Source organism: Rattus norvegicus, chromosome 12, assembly GCF_036323735.1.
Source record: "Rattus norvegicus strain BN/NHsdMcwi chromosome 12, GRCr8, whole genome shotgun sequence".
Classification (NCBI taxonomy): domain Eukaryota; kingdom Metazoa; phylum Chordata; class Mammalia; order Rodentia; family Muridae; genus Rattus; species Rattus norvegicus.
This window is the reverse complement of record NC_086030.1, coordinates 2,686,333-2,706,525: the sequence shown is the minus strand read 5'-3', so window position 1 is coordinate 2,706,525 and position 20,193 is coordinate 2,686,333. Positions and strand designations below refer to the sequence as shown.

At 45.4% G+C, this 20,193-nt stretch overlaps 1 long non-coding RNA gene across 14 annotated transcripts; it reads left to right on the top strand.

Moving 5' to 3' along the window:
• Window positions 1-1,481: 1,481 nt before the first annotated feature.
• On the top strand, window positions 1,482-19,919 carry LOC134481240 (uncharacterized). Of its 14 annotated transcripts, none has more exons than XR_010056651.1 (7): window positions 1,482-2,501; window positions 2,575-2,726; window positions 2,868-7,335; window positions 7,482-11,953; window positions 12,095-15,440; window positions 16,417-16,568; window positions 16,710-17,130. It is a non-coding gene; the product is annotated as an uncharacterized LOC134481240 (long non-coding RNA). The 14 variants fall into 14 exon arrangements; XR_010056655.1 differs by having other exon boundaries at window positions 1,482-2,726; window positions 2,868-4,823; window positions 5,140-7,335; XR_010056657.1 differs by having other exon boundaries at window positions 1,482-2,726; window positions 2,868-5,370; window positions 6,087-7,335.
• Window positions 19,920-20,193: the final 274 nt, after the last annotated feature.

The window sequence follows — 20,193 nt, the reverse complement described above, 5'->3', positions numbered from 1 at the left end:
GGTGGCTCCGGGTCATGATTGGGCAGCAAGGTGACCAGATTGCCCCGAACCGGTGGAGAATCTATTCCATGGCAGCTGACCAGTGGTCCCATCTTTTGGGACTTTTTATTCAGAGGCAAAACATCAGCCACTCTATCACCCTGGATTGGGTGACAGTTGTTAGTGCCCGGCTGGCAGGAGTGATGGGTTCTAGGCAGAACAGCACTAAGCCACACATCTCCCAGCATCAGGTACTGGTGCACTGAGACAGTCTTAAGCTCCACATACACAGTCTGCAGATATGCATACACATGGCCTCACCCAGCCATTTTAGCCCACACAAGCCATCTTGGAGAGCAAATTTTTCATGAGCAAGGGATAGGGGCAGTCAGGGATGACCATGAGCTAGTGGGTTACCCGGCCCACACCAAGGTCCACAGTTCTTCGGGTAGTACATAAGTATTGTTTGTTGTCAGTAGCCCCATGTACCCAAGGTATTTGGATACTGGCCCACTGGGGCATAGGAGCACAGAGCGTTGGGTCTCTGTATCCATAAAACAACTGGGCGGGCTTCTCCTCTATCTCTGCGCATAGCCAGCACTCTAGGACCAAGAGGCTCTCCAGTGGCCCCTCTTATTCTTTCTGGGGCAGTCTCTGACCCAGTATCCTTTTTTTTTTGTATTAGGCACACTGATCTTTAGCCAGGAATTCTCTTCTGTTGTCAAGTACTGTCTTCTTAGGTTCCCTAACTACTGTGGCCAGTATAAGTTCCTCTCTTGTCTTTTATCTCTCTTTAGCTCTCTAAATTCTTAACCCTTTAAATTTCTGTAACTTTCTCTTTATATATTTTCCTTATCATAGACAGATTGGTGGGGCATTTTTTAGCCCCTCGGAGACCCACCCTTGGAGCCTGGGGGCAGACCCGGAGCACTCCCTACCTTCAGGCATATTGAATCCAACAGGCAGAAGTTAGGGTCTTACATCTGTGTCTGGAACATTTTTTTTCTGGCCTCTAGTAGGATTCTGTATTTCCTGTGAAAGACCCCAGCCTAATAGCAGTAACGGAAAGACCCCAGCCTAGCAGTAGTAATGCCATTTTACAAGGCTATATTTAGGAAGACTGGTTCAGGGAAAGGTCAGAACACCGAGTACACATCAGCTGCCATGCAGGATATGTGTGGAGAGCCTAGCGACAGGATGATTGTGGTTGAGCGCCTGACAATTAGAAAGAAATGTAGAAAGCCCCGGGAGAGGTCCCACACCCTGGTGGGAGGCCGAGTCAGCCATTATGTTCCAAGAACACACTATAGAGAACTTGCCCCTGGGCTGATCCCTGTAACCATGCATCTGCTTCTGTATGCTTGCTTCTGCTTCCCAGAACCTTATAAAAAAGCCCATCCTTGGTTCTGCTAGGCGCGTCAGTCTTCTGAATTGACTGAGATGCCCACAGATATCTGTGTATCTTGATCAATAAAAATCCTCTTGCTGATTGCAGCCTGTGGACTCAGACTTGGGCTCGAAGATCTCCCTCCTGAGGGAAGATTCTCTCTGAGGGTCTTTCATTTGGGGGCTCGTCCGGGATGGGAGATCCTCTACCCAGAGACCACCAACCACCCACCGGGAGGTAAGCTGGCCAGCGTTTGTCTTGTCCTGTCTTGTCTTGCTTTGTGACTTGTTCTGTAAATGCTTAGTTTCTTGGCTTGGGTCTAGACCGTTTGTATTTGGGCGGGCCAGAGAAGGAGCTGACGAGCTCGGACTTCTCCCCCACAGCCCTGGAAGACGTTCCAAGGGTGTTTGGAGCCCGGTTTTCGGGGCTCAGCCCGTATCAGAAGGATACGTGGTTTTGGGTTAGAGGAGAAAGGAGAGAGCCGGATCCACTGAACTTTTGGTTTCAGTTTGACACCGAAGCCGTGCGGCGAGTCTGTCTGTTGCTTGTTTGACTGTTAGAATTGTCTTCTTTGTGTCCTAATTTTCTTTGAACATCTGTGGAAATTGGTTATAGGATGCTTTGTCTTGGTCTTGTTTATCTGGTTTGGTTTTTTTTTTTTTCTTTTTTTTTTTGGTATTGTCTAGTATCTTTTTGGCTTTTGTTTCGTTTTTGGACTTTGGACAAATGACTATGTTTGAAATCTTGGACAGATGACTGTGTTTAAAATTATGAAACTGTTTGCTTTGTTCGCCGAAGAGTTTTACTTGGTCCCCTTAATGCTTAATAAGAAACTTAATTTTGTGAACCCCGCTCTAGTGGCGCTGTGTTGGTTGATAGCCAAGGTTAATTTTTAAAACATAGTGTTTTAAACAAGAACAAGAAAGGAATTACTGACATTTCCTCACAGAAGGAGAGCACTCATTAAGAGAAGTTCTTTAAAGAAGCCTGCCTTATCTGCTGGCCTTATTCCAAGGGAGGAGTCAGTCTCCGGCATTAGATTACTTTTCTCGTTGGTCATCATTAACATGGAGAGTGCCTTTGATCCTATTCCACAGCAGCCAGTTCCTGCCCCTGTGGTCAAAATACGCCCCAGGTGAACTGGTTACGATTCTTTTGTCAGCCACCTGGCATCTAGCACCCAGGTTCTAACCATCTCTCTATCCTAGTAGGGACATCCTCCACTCTCTCTTCTGCTATGTCTGCCAAGATGATGGGGAGACCCTGCCAAATGGCACCATCCCTAAGCATACCCCAGTCCAGTACCTACTTCCCGAGGTCAAGCCCCAGGATTCAGACAAGATCTGCTGCCTCTCAAAAGGTGAGCAAAGCTTGTGCTTGTTTGTACAATGGCCCTTTTGTCCCAAGAGAGCCTCCTGTTTTAGCTGTGTGACTAAATGCTGTTTGCCCTCTTCAGTAGATCTCTATTCTCAAGATTCTATTGTTTTCTCACCTACTGGAGGCCAGAAAGAATGTTCCAGACATGGATAGAAGGCCCTCACTTCTGCCTGTTGGATTCATTACGCCTAAAGGTAGGGAGTGCTCCAGGTCTGCTGCCAGGCTCCAAGGGTGGGTCTCTGAGGGGCTATAAAGTGCCCCACCAATTTGGCTAAAGTAAAAAAAAAAGATATAAAGAAAAAAATTACAGAAACTTGAAGGATTCAGCTAAGTCATTGAGAGAGTTGTTGTAAGTTGCAGAGAAAATAAGGTTGATATATGGTTCAGGGTCAGTGCACAAAATTGGACAGCAACTAATAGCTGTAGAAGAAGATACAGACAGAGAGACTGAGGAAGAGAAAGAGGAAAGAAAGTAAAAAGAACAGGAAGCTAGAGAAAAAAAAAGAGACAAGAGAAGAACATATTCCGGCCACAGTAGTTAGAGAACCTAAGAAGATGGTACCTGGCTAAAGATCAGTGTGCCTAATACGAAAAAAAAGGGACAGTGGGTCAGAGAAAGGTCAAGAAAGAACAAGAGGGACAACTGGAGAGCTTCTTGGTCCTAGAGTGCTGGCTATATACAGAGATAGAAGGGAAGTGTGGATACAGGGACCCAATGCGCCGTGCTCCTATGCCCCCCCCCCAGTGGGCCAATAACCGAAGACCTTGAGTACAAGGGGCTACTGACAACGAACAATACTTATGGACTGCCCGAAGAACAGTGGACCTTGGTGTGGGCCGGTTAACCCACCCACTAGCTCATGGTCATCCCTGACTGCCCCTATCCCTTGCTCATGAAAAATTTGCTCTCCAAAATGGCTTGCGTGGGCTAAAATGGCTGGGTGAGCCCATGTGTATACATATCTACAGACTGTATATGTGGAGCTTAAGACCTGTCTCAGTGCACCAGTACCTGATAATGAGAGATGTGTTTGTGGCTTAGTGCCGTTCTGCCTGGAACACATCATTCCTGCCAGCCGGACTCTGACAATTATCACCCAATCCAGGACTTAAACTGTGATAGAGTGGCTGATGTTTTGCCTTTGAATAGAACGTCCCAAAAGATGGGACCACTGGTCAGCTGCCATGGACTAGATTTTCCACCGGTTGGGGACAATCTGGTCACCTTGCTGCCCAATCCTGACCTGGAGCCACCACAACACGAGTGTCAAGCCCTGGCAGAAGCCCATGGGTGGTCTGCGACTGGCTGATTGACCCCTGCTGAAAGCCGAGGACCTTGTCCACAGACGGGAACAGTTCTCCTCATGAATGAAGGTCACAGATAAGTGGGTGCTGCCATGGTGGACAACACGATGTCATCTGGGATGGCTGAACTTCTATCCCCCCAGCACACATCAGTGTGACAGATGCCTTTGCCATCTCTTGGATGCCCTGGTGAAGCCAACAACTGTGAGTACTATTCATTGCTGAGAATATCAGGAAAGAAGAGATTCAGTGGCAGATAAAGTGGCTCGAAAAATGGCTATGCAGGAGCCTATCCTGGTTACAGGCCTACAAGATACAGCCACTGAGAACTAGGATCGGACTAAGGGATGGCCTCACTTAGAAAAGGCCCAAATTGCTTAAAAGAAAAAGGACAATGGCACACTTGAGGGAAAGCTATACTCCCCAGAGAACAAAGAAAAGACTCATTTTGCCAAATACAGAAATGGACTCATTTAAGAGATAAAAAGTTTGTCCAAATAGCTAAGATATATATAATAGACTTTAAGATTTTAGCCAGAGAGAAAAAAAAAATATATATATATGTATGGTATGTCAGTAGTAAATGCTTAACAAGCAAACAGGGCAAAGAGACCTAGAGAGTTTAATAAAAAGTCAAAGTAAATTTCACTGACATAAAACCAGAAAAATAGTGCTTGTAGATACTTTTTCAGGAATAGATAGAAGCTTTCCTCACCAAATGAGAGACGGCCTCTACAATCATCAAGCAGACAACGGCCCTACTTTTGTTGCCAAGGTAAGCCAGGGTGTGGCCAAGTATTTAGAGGTCGATTAAAAATTACATTATATTTACAGACCTCAAAGTTCAAGACAGGTAAAATAAATAAATAAAACTCTAAAAGAGACCCTGACCAAATTAAATTGACCATGGAGACTGGCCCAGACTGAGTGACACTCCTTCCCACTTGCTCTCCTCAGAGCAAAAAAAAAATACCCCTTCCAGATTCAGCGTTACCCCCTTTGAGATCTTATATGGGGCCTCAGCTCCCCTGACTGTGTTAGATGATGTTACTGAACCAGCATGCCATAGTAATAATGATTTTATATGCCAGGCTAAAAGACCTACAGGTGATACAGAAAGAAATCTGCTCACAGCTGACAGCAGCCTATGCCCGGGGACCCCTGAGACATCTCATCAGTTCCAGGTCGGAGACTGTAGCTACATACAATGACACGGAGCCCAGACACTCGATAAAAAGGATCGTACCTGGTGCTGCTGACCACCCTGACAGCCGTCAATTCTCAGCCCTCACCAGCTGCATACTAGCTGTTGGGGCTGAGAGGTGAGAGCTAGAGGGACACTCAGATCTTCAAAAGGCTCCCTAGACTTACACATCAGATAAGTGACTGAGAGACTGTTATAATGCTCACTTAAAGAGTGTGCTTTAAAAACAAGAATTTCATGTTTGCCCTGGGTTCCATCGAGAAAAATATAGAGATAGGCTTAATTTCTATTACAAATGATATAACATTACATATGTTAATACATCTTGATATCAGAATTCTAAGATTAGAATTACTTAGTAGAAGAAGAGGGGAATGAAGGACCCCAGCCTAATAGCAGTAACAGAAAGACCCCAGCCTAGCAGTAGTAATGCCATTTTACAAGGCTATATTTAGGAAGACTGGTTCAGGGAAAGGTCAGAACACCGAGTACACAGCGGCTGCCATGCAGGATATGTGTGGAGAGCCTAGCGACAGGATGATTGTGGTTGAGCGCCTGACAATGAGAAAGAAATGTAGAAAGCCCCGGGAGAGGTCCCACACCCTGGTGGGAGGCCGAGTCAGCCATTATGTTCCAAGAACACACTATAGAGAACTTGCCCCCGGGCTGACCCCTGTAACCATGCATCTGCTTCTGTATGCTTGCTTCTGCTTCCCAGAACCCTATAAAAAGCCCATCCTTGGTTCTGCTAGGCGCGTCAGTCTTCTGAATTGACTGAGACGCCCACAGATATCTGTGTATCTTGGTCAATAAAAATCCTCTTGCTGATTGCAGCCTGTGGACTCAGACTTGGGCTCGAAGATCTCCCTCCTGAGGGAAGATTCTCTCTGAGGGTCTTTCATTTGGGGGCTCGTCCGGGATGGGAGATCCTCTACCCAGAGACCACCGACCACCCACCGGGAGGTAAGCTGGCCAGCGTTTGTCTTGTCCTGTCTTGTCTTGCTTTGTGACTTGTTCTGTAAATGCTTAGTTTCTTGGCTTGGGTCTAGACCGTTTGTATTTGGGCGGGCCAGAGAAGGAGCTGACGAGCTCGGACTTCTCCCCCACAGCCCTGGAAGACGTTCCAAGGGTGTTTGGAGCCCGGTTTTCGGGGCTCAGCCCGTATCAGAAGGATACGTGGTTTTGGGTTAGAGGAGAAAGGAGAGAGCCGGATCCACTGAACTTTTGGTTTCAGTTTGACACCGAAGCCGTGCGGCGAGTCTGTCTGTTGCTTGTTTGACTGTTAGAATTGTCTTCTTTGTGTCCTAATTTTCTTTGAACATCTGTGGAAATTGGTTATAGGATGCTTTGTCTTGGTCTTGTTTATCTGGTTTGGTATTTTTTTTCTTTTTTTTTTTGGTATTGTCTAGTATCTTTTTGGCTTTTGTTTCGTTTTTGGACTTTGGACAAATGACTATGTTTGAAATCTTGGACTGATGACTGTGTTTAAAATTATGAAACTGTTTGCTTTGTTCGCCGAAGAGTTTTACTTGGTCCCCTTAATGCTTAATAAGAAACTTAATTTTGTGAACCCCGCTCTAGTGGCGCTGTGTTGGTTGATAGCCAAGGTTAATTTTTAAAACATAGTGTTTTAAACAAGAACAAGAAAGGAATTACTGACATTTCCTCACAGAAGGAGAGCACTCATTAAGAGAAGTTCTTTAAAGAAGCCTGCCTTATCTGCTGGCCTTATTCCAAGGGAGGAGTCAGTCTCCGGCATTAGATTACTTTTCTCGTTGGTCATCATTAACATGGAGAGTGCCTTTGATCCTATTCCACAGCAGCCAGTTCCTGCCCCTGTGGTCAAAATACGCCCCAGGTGAACTGGTTACGATTCTTTTGTCAGCCACCTGGCATCTAGCACCCAGGTTCTAACCATCTCTCTATCCTAGTAGGGACATCCTCCACTCTCTCTTCTGCTATGTCTGCCAAGATGATGGGGAGCCCCTGCCAAATGGCGCCATCCCTAAGCATACCCCAGTCCAGTACCTACTTCCCGAGGTCAAGCCCCAGGACTCAGACAAGATCTGCTGCCTCTCAAAAGGTGAGCAAAGCTTGTGCTTGTTTGTACAATGGCCTTTTTGTCCCAAGAGAGCCTCCTATTTTAGCTGTGTGACTAAATGCTGTTTGCCCTCTTCAGTAGATCTCTATTCTCAAGATTCTCTTGTTTTCTCACCTACTGGAGTCCAGAAAGAACGTTCCAGACATGGATAGAAGGCCCTCACTTCTGCCTGTTGGATTCATTACGCCTAAAGGTAGGGAGTGCTCCAGGTCTGCTGCCAGGCTCCAAGGGTGGGTCTCTGAGGGGCTATAAAGTGCCCCACCAATTTGGCTAAAGTAAAAAAAAAAGATATAAAGAAAAAGTTACAGAAACTTGAAGGATTCAGCTAAGTCACTGAGAGAGTTGTTGTAAGTTGCAGAGAAAATAAGGTTGATATATGGTTCAGGGTCAGTGCACAAAATTGGACAGCAACTTATAGCTGTAGAAGAAGATACAGACAGAGAGACTGAGGAAGAGAAAGAGGAAAGAAAGTAAAAAGAACAGGAAGCTAGAGAAAAAAAAAGAGACAAGAGAAGAACATATTCCGGCCACAGTAGTTAGAGAACCTAAGAAGATAGTACCTGGTTAAAGATCAGTGTGCCTAATACGAAAAAAAAGGGACAGTGGGTCAGAGAAAGGTCAAGAAAGAACAAGAGGGACCACTGGAGAGCTTCTTGGTCCTAGAGTGCTGGCTATATACAGAGATAGAAGGGAAGTGTGGATACAGGGACCCAATGCGCCGTGCTCCTATGCCCCCCCCCCAGTGGGCCAATAACCAAAGAACTTGAGTACAAGGGGCTACTGACAACGAACAATACTTATGGACTGCCCGAAGAACAGTGGACCTTGGTGTGGGCCGGTTAACCCACCCACTAGCTCATGGTCATCCCTGACTGCCCCTATCCCTTGCTCATGAAAAATTTGCTCTCCAAAATGGCTTGCGTGGGCTAAAATGGCTGGGTGAGCCCATGTGTATACATATCTACAGACTGTATATGTGGAGCTTAAGACCTGTCTCAGTGCACCAGTACCTGATAATGAGAGATGTGTTTGTGGCTTAGTGCCGTTCTGCCTGGAACACATCATTCCTGCCAGCCGGACTCTGACAATTATCACCCAATCCAGGACTTAAACTGTGATAGAGTGGCTGATGTTTTGCCTTTGAATAGAACGTCCCAAAAGATGGGACCACTGGTCAGCTGCTATGGACTAGATTCTCCACCGGTTGGGGACAATCTGGTCACCTTGCTGCCCAATCCTGACCTGGAGCCACCACAACACGAGTGTCAAGCCCTGGCAGAAGCCCATGGGTGGTCTGCGACTGGCTGATTGACCCCTGCTGAAAGCCGAGGACCTTGTCCACAGACGGGAACAGTTCTCCTCATTAATGAAGGTGGTCACAGATAAGTGGGTGCTGCCATGGTAGACAACACGATGTCATCTGGGAAGGCTGAACTTCTATCCCCCCAGCACACATCAGTGTGACAGATGCCTTTGCCATCTCTTGGATGCCCTGGTGAAGCCAACAACTGTGAGTACTATTCATTGCTGAGAATATCAGGAAAGAAGAGATTCAGTGGCAGATAAAGTGGCTCGAAAAATGGCTATGCAGGAGCCTATCCTGGTTACAGGCCTACAAGATACAGCCACTGAGAACTAGGATCGGACTAAGGGATGGCCTCACTTAGAAAAGGCCCAAATTGCTTAAAAGAAAAAGGACAATGGCACACTTGAGGGAAAGCTATACTCCCCAGAGAACAAAGAAAAGACTCATTTTGCCAAATACAGAAATGGACTCATTTAAGAGATAAAAAGTTTGTCCAAATAGCTAAGATATATATAATAGACTTTAAGATTTTAGCCAGAGAGAAAAAAAAATATATATATATATGTATGGTATGTCAGTAGTAAATGCTTAACAAGCAAACAGGGCAAAGAGACCTAGAGAGTTTAATAAAAAGTCAAAGTAAATTTCACTGACATAAAACCAGAAAAATAGTGCTTGTAGATACTTTTTCAGGAATAGATAGAAGCTTTCCTCACCAAATGAGAGACGGCCTCTACAATCATCAAGCAGACAACGGCCCTACTTTTGTTGCCAAGGTAAGCCAGGGTGTGGCCAAGTATTTAGAGGTCGATTAAAAATTACATTATATTTACAGACCTCAAAGTTCAAGACAGGTAAAATAAATAAATAAAACTCTAAAAGAGACCCTGACCAAATTAAATTGACCATGGAGACTGGCCCAGACTGAGTGACACTCCTTCCCACTTGCTCTCCTCAGAGCAAAAAAAAAATACCCCTTCCAGATTCAGCGTTACCCCCTTTGAGATCTTATATGGGGCCTCAGCTCCCCTGACTGTGTTAGATGATGTTACTGAACCAGCATGCCATAGTAATAATGATTTTATATGCCAGGCTAAAAGACCTACAGGTGATACAGAAAGAAATCTGCTCACAGCTGACAGCAGCCTATGCCCGGGGACCCCTGAGATATCTCATCAGTTCCAGGTCGGAGACTGTAGCTACATATAATGACACGGAGCCCAGACACTCAATAAAAAGGATCGTACCTGGTGCTGCTGACCACCCTGACAGCCGTCAATTCTCAGCCCTCACCAGCTGCATACTAGCTGTTGGGGCTGAGAGGTGAGAGCTAGAGGGACACTCAGATCTTCAAAAGGCTCCCTAGACTTACACATCAGATAAGTGACTGAGAGACTGTTATAATGCTCACTTAAAGAGTGTGCTTTAAAAACAAGAATTTCATGTTTGCCCTGGGTTCCATCGAGAAAAATATAGAGATAGGCTTAATTTCTATTACAAATGATATAACATTACATATGTTAATACATCTTGATATCAGAATTCTAAGATTAGAATTACTTAGTAGAAGAAGAGGGGAATGAAGGACCCCAGCCTAATAGCAGTAACAGAAAGACCCCAGCCTAGCAGTAGTAATGCCATTTTACAAGGCTATATTTAGGAAGACTGGTTCAGGGAAAGGTCAGAACACCGAGTACACAGCGGCTGCCATGCAGGATATGTGTGGAGAGCCTAGCGACAGGATGATTGTGGTTGAGCGCCTGACAATGAGAAAGAAATGTAGAAAGCCCCGGGAGAGGTCCCACACCCTGGTGGGAGGCCGAGTCAGCCATTATGTTCCAAGAACACACTATAGAGAACTTGCCCCCGGGCTGACCCCTGTAACCATGCATCTGCTTCTGTATGCTTGCTTCTGCTTCCCAGAACCCTATAAAAAGCCCATCCTTGGTTCTGCTAGGCGCGTCAGTCTTCTGAATTGACTGAGACGCCCACAGATATCTGTGTATCTTGGTCAATAAAAATCCTCTTGCTGATTGCAGCCTGTGGACTCAGACTTGGGCTCGAAGATCTCCCTCCTGAGGGAAGATTCTCTCTGAGGGTCTTTCATTTGGGGGCTCGTCCGGGATGGGAGATCCTCTACCCAGAGACCACCGACCACCCACCGGGAGGTAAGCTGGCCAGCGTTTGTCTTGTCCTGTCTTGTCTTGCTTTGTGACTTGTTCTGTAAATGCTTAGTTTCTTGGCTTGGGTCTAGACCGTTTGTATTTGGGCGGGCCAGAGAAGGAGCTGACGAGCTCGGACTTCTCCCCCACAGCCCTGGAAGACGTTCCAAGGGTGTTTGGAGCCCGGTTTTCGGGGCTCAGCCCGTATCAGAAGGATACGTGGTTTTGGGTTAGAGGAGAAAGGAGAGAGCCGGATCCACTGAACTTTTGGTTTCAGTTTGACACCGAAGCCGTGCGGCGAGTCTGTCTGTTGCTTGTTTGACTGTTAGAATTGTCTTCTTTGTGTCCTAATTTTCTTTGAACATCTGTGGAAATTGGTTATAGGATGCTTTGTCTTGGTCTTGTTTATCTGGTTTGGTTTTTTTTTTTTTTCTTTTTTTTTTTTTGGTACTGTCTAGTATCTTTTTGGCTTTTGTTTCGTTTTTGGACTTTGGACAAATGACTATGTTTGAAATCTTGGACTGATGACTGTGTTTAAAATTATGAAACTGTTTGCTTTGTTCGCCGAAGAGTTTTACTTGGTCCCCTTAATGCTTAATAAGAAACTTAATTTTGTGAACCCCGCTCTAGTGGCGCTGTGTTGGTTGATAGCCAAGGTTAATTTTTAAAACATAGTGTTTTAAACAAGAACAAGAAAGGAATTACTGACATTTCCTCACAGAAGGAGAGCACTCATTAAGAGAAGTTCTTTAAAGAAGCCTGCCTTATCTGCTGGCCTTATTCCAAGGGAGGAGTCAGTCTCCGGCATTAGATTACTTTTCTCGTTGGTCATCATTAACATGGAGAGTGCCTTTGATCCTATTCCACAGCAGCCAGTTCCTGCCCCTGTGGTCAAAATACGCCCCAGGTGAACTGGTTACGATTCTTTTGTCAGCCACCTGGCATCTAGCACCCAGGTTCTAACCATCTCTCTATCCTAGTAGGGACATCCTCCACTCTCTCTTCTGCTATGTCTGCCAAGATGATGGGGAGACCCTGCCAAATGGCACCATCCCTAAGCATACCCCAGTCCAGTACCTACTTCCCGAGGTCAAGCCCCAGGATTCAGACAAGATCTGCTGCCTCTCAAAAGGTGAGCAAAGCTTGTGCTTGTTTGTACAATGGCCCTTTTGTCCCAAGAGAGCCTCCTGTTTTAGCTGTGTGACTAAATGCTGTTTGCCCTCTTCAGTAGATCTCTATTCTCAAGATTCTCTTGTTTTCTCACCTACTGGAGGCCAGAAAGAATGTTCCAGACATGGATAGAAGGCCCTCACTTCTGCCTGTTGGATTCATTACGCCTAAAGGTAGGGAGTGCTCCAGGTCTGCTGCCAGGCTCCAAGGGTGGGTCTCTGAGGGGCTATAAAGTGCCCCACCAATTTGGCTAAAGTAAAAAAAAAAAGATATAAAGAAAAAATTACAGAAACTTGAAGGATTCAGCTAAGTCATTGAGAGAGTTGTTGTAAGTTGCAGAGAAAATAAGGTTGATATATGGTTCAGGGTCAGTGCACAAAATTGGACAGCAACTAATAGCTGTAGAAGAAGATACAGACAGAGAGACTGAGGAAGAGAAAGAGGAAAGAAAGTAAAAAGAACAGGAAGCTAGAGAAAAAAAAAGAGACAAGAGAAGAACATATTCCGGCCACAGTAGTTAGAGAACCTAAGAAGATGGTACCTGGCTAAAGATCAGTGTGCCTAATACGAAAAAAAAGGGATAGTGGGTCAGAGAAAGGTCAAGAAAGAACAAGAGGGACCACTGGAGAGCTTCTTGGTCCTAGAGTGCTGGCTATATACAGAGATAGAAGGGAAGTGTGGATACAGGGACCCAATGCGCCGTGCTCCTATGCCCCCCCCCCAGTGGGCCAATAACCGAAGACCTTGAGTACAAGGGGCTACTGACAACGAACAATACTTATGGACTGCCCGAAGAACAGTGGACCTTGGTGTGGGCCGGTTAACCCACCCACTAGCTCATGGTCATCCCTGACTGCCCCTATCCCTTGCTCATGAAAAATTTGCTCTCCAAAATGGCTTGCGTGGGCTAAAATGGCTGGGTGAGCCCATGTGTATACATATCTACAGACTGTATATGTGGAGCTTAAGACCTGTCTCAGTGCACCAGTACCTGATGCTGAGAGATGTGTTTGTGGCTTAGTGCCGTTCTGCCTGGAACACATCATTCCTGCCAGCCGGACTCTGACAATTATCACCCAATCCAGGACTTAAACTGTGATAGAGTGGCTGATGTTTTGCCTTTGAATAGAACGTCCCAAAAGATGGGACCACTGGTCAGCTGCCATGGACTAGATTTTCCACCAGTTGGGGACAATCTGGTCACCTTGCTGCCCAATCCTGACCTGGAGCCACCACAACACGAGTGTCAAGCCCTGGCAGAAGCCCATGGGTGGTCTGCGACTGGCTGATTGACCCCTGCTGAAAGCCGAGGACCTTGTCCACAGACGGGAACAGTTCTCCTCATGAATGAAGGTCACAGATAAGTGGGTGCTGCCATGGTAGACAACACGATGTCATCTGGGATGGCTGAACTTCTATCCCCCCAGCACACATCAGTGTGACAGATGCCTTTGCCATCTCTTGGATGCCCTGGTGAAGCCAACAACTGTGAGTACTATTCATTGCTGAGAATATCAGGAAAGAAGAGATTCAGTGGCAGATAAAGTGGCTCGAAAAATGGCTATGCAGGAGCCTATCCTGGTTACAGGCCTACAAGATACAGCCACTGAGAACTAGGATCGGACTAAGGGATGGCCTCACTTAGAAAAGGCCCAAATTGCTTAAAAGAAAAAGGACAATGGCACACTTGAGGGAAAGCTATACTCCCCAGAGAACAAAGAAAAGACTCATTTTGCCAAATACAGAAATGGACTCATTTAAGAGATAAAAAGATTGTCCAAATAGCTAAGATATATATAATAGACTTTAAGATTTTAGCCAGAGAGAAAAAAAAATATATATATATGTATGGTATGTCAGTAGTAAATGCTTAACAAGCAAACAGGGCAAAGAGACCTAGAGAGTTTAATAAAAAGTCAAAGTAAATTTCACTGACATAAAACCAGAAAAATAGTGCTTGTAGATACTTTTTCAGGAATAGATAGAAGCTTTCCTCACCAAATGAGAGACGGCCTCTACAATCATCAAGCAGACAACGGCCCTACTTTTGTTGCCAAGGTAAGCCAGGGTGTGGCCAAGTATTTAGAGGTCGATTAAAAATTACATTATATTTACAGACCTCAAAGTTCAAGACAGGTAAAATAAATAAATAAAACTCTAAAAGAGACCCTGACCAAATTAAATTGACCATGGAGACTGGCCCAGACTGAGTGACACTCCTTCCCACTTGCTCTCCTCAGAGCAAAAAAAAATACCCCTTCCAGATTCAGCGTTACCCCCTTTGAGATCTTATATGGGGCCTCAGCTCCCCTGACTGTGTTAGATGATGTTACTGAACCAGCATGCCATAGTAATAATGATTTTATATGCCAGGCTAAAAGACCTACAGGTGATACAGAAAGAAATCTGCTCACAGCTGACAGCAGCCTATGCCCGGGGACCCCTGAGACATCTCATCAGTTCCAGGTCGGAGACTGTAGCTACATATAATGACACGGAGCCCAGACACTCGATAAAAAGGATCGTACCTGGTGCTGCTGACCACCCTGACAGCCGTCAATTCTCAGCCCTCACCAGCTGCATACTAGCTGTTGGGGCTGAGAGGTGAGAGCTAGAGGGACACTCAGATCTTCAAAAGGCTCCCTAGACTTACACATCAGATAAGTGACTGAGAGACTGTTATAATGCTCACTTAAAGAGTGTGCTTCAAAAACAAGAATTTCATGTTTGCCCTGGGTTCCATCGAGAAAAATATAGAGATAGGCTTAATTTCTATTACAAATGATATAACATTACATATGTTAATACATCTTGATATCAGAATTCTAAGATTAGAATTACTTAGTAGAAGAAGAGGGGAATGAAGGACCCCAGCCTAATAGCAGTAACAGAAAGACCCCAGCCTAGCAGTAGTAATGCCATTTTACAAGGCTATATTTAGGAAGACTGGTTCAGGGAAAGGTCAGAACACCGAGTACACAGCGGCTGCCATGCAGGATATGTGTGGAGAGCCTAGCGACAGGATGATTGTGGTTGAGCGCCTGACAATGAGAAAGAAATGTAGAAAGCCCCGGGAGAGGTCCCACACCCTGGTGGGAGGCCGAGTCAGCCATTATGTTCCAAGAACACACTATAGAGAACTTCCCCCCGGGCTGACCCCTGTAACCATGCATCTGCTTCTGTATGCTTGCTTCTGCTTCCCAGAACCCTATAAAAAGCCCATCCTTGGTTCTGCTAGGCGCGTCAGTCTTCTGAATTGACTGAGACGCCCACAGATATCTGTGTATCTTGGTCAATAAAAATCCTCTTGCTGATTGCAGCCTGTGGACTCAGACTTGGGCTCGAAGATCTCCCTCCTGAGGGAAGATTCTCTCTGAGGGTCTTTCATTTGGGGGCTCGTCCGGGATGGGAGATCCTCTACCCAGAGACCACCGACCACCCACCGGGAGGTAAGCTGGCCAGCGTTTGTCTTGTCCTGTCTTGTCTTGCTTTGTGACTTGTTCTGTAAATGCTTAGTTTCTTGGCTTGGGTCTAGACCGTTTGTATTTGGGCGGGCCAGAGAAGGAGCTGACGAGCTCGGACTTCTCCCCCACAGCCCTGGAAGACGTTCCAAGGGTGTTTGGAGCCCGGTTTTCGGGGCTCAGCCCGTATCAGAAGGATACGTGGTTTTGGGTTAGAGGAGAAAGGAGAGAGCCGGATCCACTGAACTTTTGGTTTCAGTTTGACACCGAAGCCGTGCGGCGAGTCTGTCTGTTGCTTGTTTGACTGTTAGAATTGTCTTCTTTGTGTCCTAATTTTCTTTGAACATCTGTGGAAATTGGTTATAGGATGCTTTGTCTTGGTCTTGTTTATCTGGTTTGGTTTTTTTTTTTTTTCTTTTTTTTTTTTTTTGGTACTGTCTAGTATCTTTTTGGCTTTTGTTTCGTTTTTGGACTTTGGACAAATGACTATGTTTGAAATCTTGGACTGATGACTGTGTTTAAAATTATGAAACTGTTTGCTTTGTTCGCCGAAGAGTTTTACTTGGTCCCCTTAATGCTTAATAAGAAACTTAATTTTGTGAACTCCGCTCTAGTGGCGCTGTGTTGGTTGATAGCCAAGGTTAATTTTTAAAACATAGTGTTTTAAACAAGAACAAGAAAGGAATTACTGACATTTCCTCACAGAAGGAGAGCACTCATTAAGAGAAGTTCTTTAAAGAAGCCTGCCTTATCTGCTGGCCTTATTCCAAGGGAGGAGTCATTCTCCAGCATTAGATTACTTTTTTCGTTGGTCATCATTAACATGGAGAGTGCCTTTGATCCTATTCCACAGCAGCCAGTTCCTGCCCCTGTGGTCAAAATACGCCCCAGGTGAACTGGTTACGATTCTTTTGTCAGCCACCTGGCATCTAGCACCCAGGTTCTAACCATCTCTCTATCCTAGTAGGGACATCCTCCACTCTCTCTACTGCTATGTCTGCCAAGATGATGGGGAGCCCCTGCCAAATGGCGCCATCCCTAAGCATACCCCAGTCCAGTACCTACTTCCCGAGGTCAAGCCCCAGGACTCAGACAAGATCTGCTGCCTCTCAAAAGGTGAGCAAAGCTTGTGCTTGTTTGTACAATGGCCTTTTTGTCCCAAGAGAGCCTCCTGTTTTAGCTGTGTGACTAAATGCTGTTTGCCCTCTTCAGTAGATCTCTATTCTCAAGATTCTCTTGTTTTCTCACCTACTGGAGGCCAGAAAGAATGTTCCAGACATGGATAGAAGGCCCTCACTTCTGCCTGTTGGATTCATTACGCCTAAAGGTAGGGAGTGCTCCAGGTCTGCTGCCAGGCTCCAAGGGTGGGTCTCTGAGGGACTATAAAGTGCCCCACCAATTTGGCTAAAGTAAAAAAAAAAGATATAAAGAAAAAGTTACAGAAACTTGAAAGATTCAGCTAAGTCACTGAGAGAGTTGTTGTAAGTTGCAGAGAAAATAAGGTTGATATATGGTTCAGGGTCAGTGCACAAAATTGGACAGCAACTAATAGCTGTAGAAGAAGATACAGACAGAGAGACTGAGGAAGAGAAAGAGGAAAGAAAGTAAAAAGAACAGGAAGCTAGAGAAAAAAAAAGAGACAAGAGAAGAACATATTCCGGCCACAGTAGTTAGAGAACCTAAGAAGATGGTACCTGGCTAAAGATCAGTGTGCCTAATACGAAAAAAAAGGGATAGTGGGTCAGAGAAAGGTCAAGAAAGAACAAGAGGGACCACTGGAGAGCTTCTTGGTCCTAGAGTGCTGGCTATATACAGAGATAGAAGGGAAGTGTGGATACAGGGACCCAATGCGCCGTGCTCCTATGCCCCCCCCCAGTGGGCCAATAACCAAAGAACTTGAGTACAAGGGGCTACTGACAACGAACAATACTTATGGACTGCCCGAAGAACAGTGGACCTTGGTGTGGGCCGGTTAACCCACCCACTAGCTCATGGTCATCCCTGACTGCCCCTATCCCTTGCTCATGAAAAATTTGCTCTCCAAAATGGCTTGCGTGGGCTAAAATGGCTGGGTGAGCCCATGTGTATACATATCTACAGACTGTATATGTGGAGCTTAAGACCTGTCTCAGTGCACCAGTACCTGATGCTGAGAGATGTGTTTGTGGCTTAGTGCCGTTCTGCCTGGAACATATCATTCCTGCCAGCCGGACTCTGACAATTATCACCCAATCCAGGACTTAAACTGTGATAGAGTGGCTGATGTTTTGCCTTTGAATAGAACGTCCCAAAAGATGGGACCACTGGTCAGCTGCCATGGACTAGATTCTCCACCTGTTGGGGACAATCTGGTCACCTTGCTGCCCAATCCTGACCTGGAGCCACCACAACACGAGTGTCAAGCCCTGGCAGAAGCCCATGGGTGGTCTGCGACTGGCTGATTGACCCCTGCTGAAAGCCGAGGACCTTGTCCACAGACGGGAACAGTTCTCCTCATGAATGAAGGTCACAGATAAGTGGGTGCTGCCATGGTAGACAACACGATGTCATCTGGGATGGCTGAACTTCTATCCCCCCAGCACACATCAGTGTGACAGATGCCTTTGCCATCTCTTGGATGCCCTGGTGAAGCCAACAACTGTGAGTACTATTCATTGCTGAGAATATCAGGAAAGAAGAGATTCAGTGGCAGATAAAGTGGCTCGAAAAATGGCTATGCAGGAGCCTATCCTGGTTACAGGCCTACAAGATACAGCCACTGAGAACTAGGATCGGACTAAGGGATGGCCTCACTTAGAAAAGGCCCAAATTGCTTAAAAGAAAAAGGACAATGGCACACTTGAGGGAAAGCTATACTCCCCAGAGAACAAAGAAAAGACTCATTTTGCCAAATACAGAAATGGACTCATTTAAGAGATAAAAAGTTTGTCCAAATAGCTAAGATATATATAATAGACTTTAAGATTTTAGCCAGAGAGAAAAAAATATATATATATATATATGTATGGTATGTCAGTAGTAAATGCTTAACAAGCAAACAGGGCAAAGAGACCTAGAGAGTTTAATAAAAAGTCAAAGTAAATTTCACTGACATAAAACCAGAAAAATAGTGCTTGTAGATACTTTTTCAGGAATAGATAGAAGCTTTCCTCACCAAATGAGAGACGGCCTCTACAATCATCAAGCAGACAACGGCCCTACTTTTGTTGCCAAGGTAAGCCAGGGTGTGGCCAAGTATTTAGAGGTCGATTAAAAATTACATTATATTTACAGACCTCAAAGTTCAAGACAGGTAAAATAAATAAATAAAACTCTAAAAGAGACCCTGACCAAATTAAATTGACCATGGAGACTGGCCCAGACTGAGTGACACTCCTTCCCACTTGCTCTCCTCAGAGCAAAAAAAAATACCCCTTCCAGATTCAGCGTTACCCCCTTTGAGATCTTATATGGGGCCTCAGCTCCCCTGACTGTGTTAGATTATGTTACTGAACCAGCATGCCATAGTAATAATGATTTTATATGCCAGGCTAAAAGACCTACAGGTGATACAGAAAGAAATCTGCTCACAGCTGACAGCAGCCTATGCCCGGGGACCCCTGAGACATCTCATCAGTTCCAGGTCGGAGACTGTAGCTACATACAATGACACGGAGCCCAGACACTCGATAAAAAGGATCGTACCTGGTGCTGCTGACCACCCTGACAGCCGTCAATTCTCAGCCCTCACCAGCTGCATACTAGCTGTTGGGGCTGAGAGGTGAGAGCTAGAGGGACACTCAGATCTTCAAAAGGCTCCCTAGACTTACACATCAGATAAGTGACTGAGAGACTGTTATAATGCTCACTTAAAGAGTGTGCTTTAAAAACAAGAATTTCATGTTTGCCCTGGGTTCCATCGAGAAAAATATAGAGATATGCTTAATTTCTATTACAAATGATATAACATTACATATGTTAATACATCTTGATATCAGAATTCTAAGATTAGAATTACTTAGTAGAAGAAGAGGGGAATGAAGGACCCCAGCCTAATAGCAGTAACAGAAAGACCCCAGCCTAGCAGTAGTAATGCCATTTTACAAGGCTATATTTAGGAAGACTGGTTCAGGGAAAGGTCAGAACACCGAGTACACAGCGGCTGCCATGCAGGATATGTGTGGAGAGCCTAGCGACAGGATGATTGTGGTTGAGCGCCTGACAATGAGAAAGAAATGTAGAAAGCCCCGGGAGAGGTCCCACACCCTGGTGGGAGGCCGAGTCAGCCATTATGTTCCAAGAACACACTATAGAGAACTTCCCCCCGGGCTGACCCCTGTAACCATGCATCTGCTTCTGTATGCTTGCTTCTGCTTCCCAGAACCCTATAAAAAGCCCATCCTTGGTTCTGCTAGGTGTGTCAGTCTTCTGAATTGACTGAGACGCCCACAGATATCTGTGTATCTTGATCAATAAAAATCCTCTTGCTGATTGCAGCCTGTGTACTCGGACTGGTCATTTGGCTCGAAGATCTCCCTCCTGAGGAAAGATTCTCTCTGAGGTTCTTTCACCTGTAACAGCTATTAACAAGCATCTCAAGTGGGATGGTGAGAAAACAAGAAGAGAGTCCAGAAAATAGAGGTCCGCCAAAAAGGACAAAAGCATTCAGTCACACAGAAAGACAATCAAAAGTTTAACAGACAAAAAAACCCAGAAGTGTGCACAAAAACAAAAGACAAGTGGCCACTGCAAGATTACCACA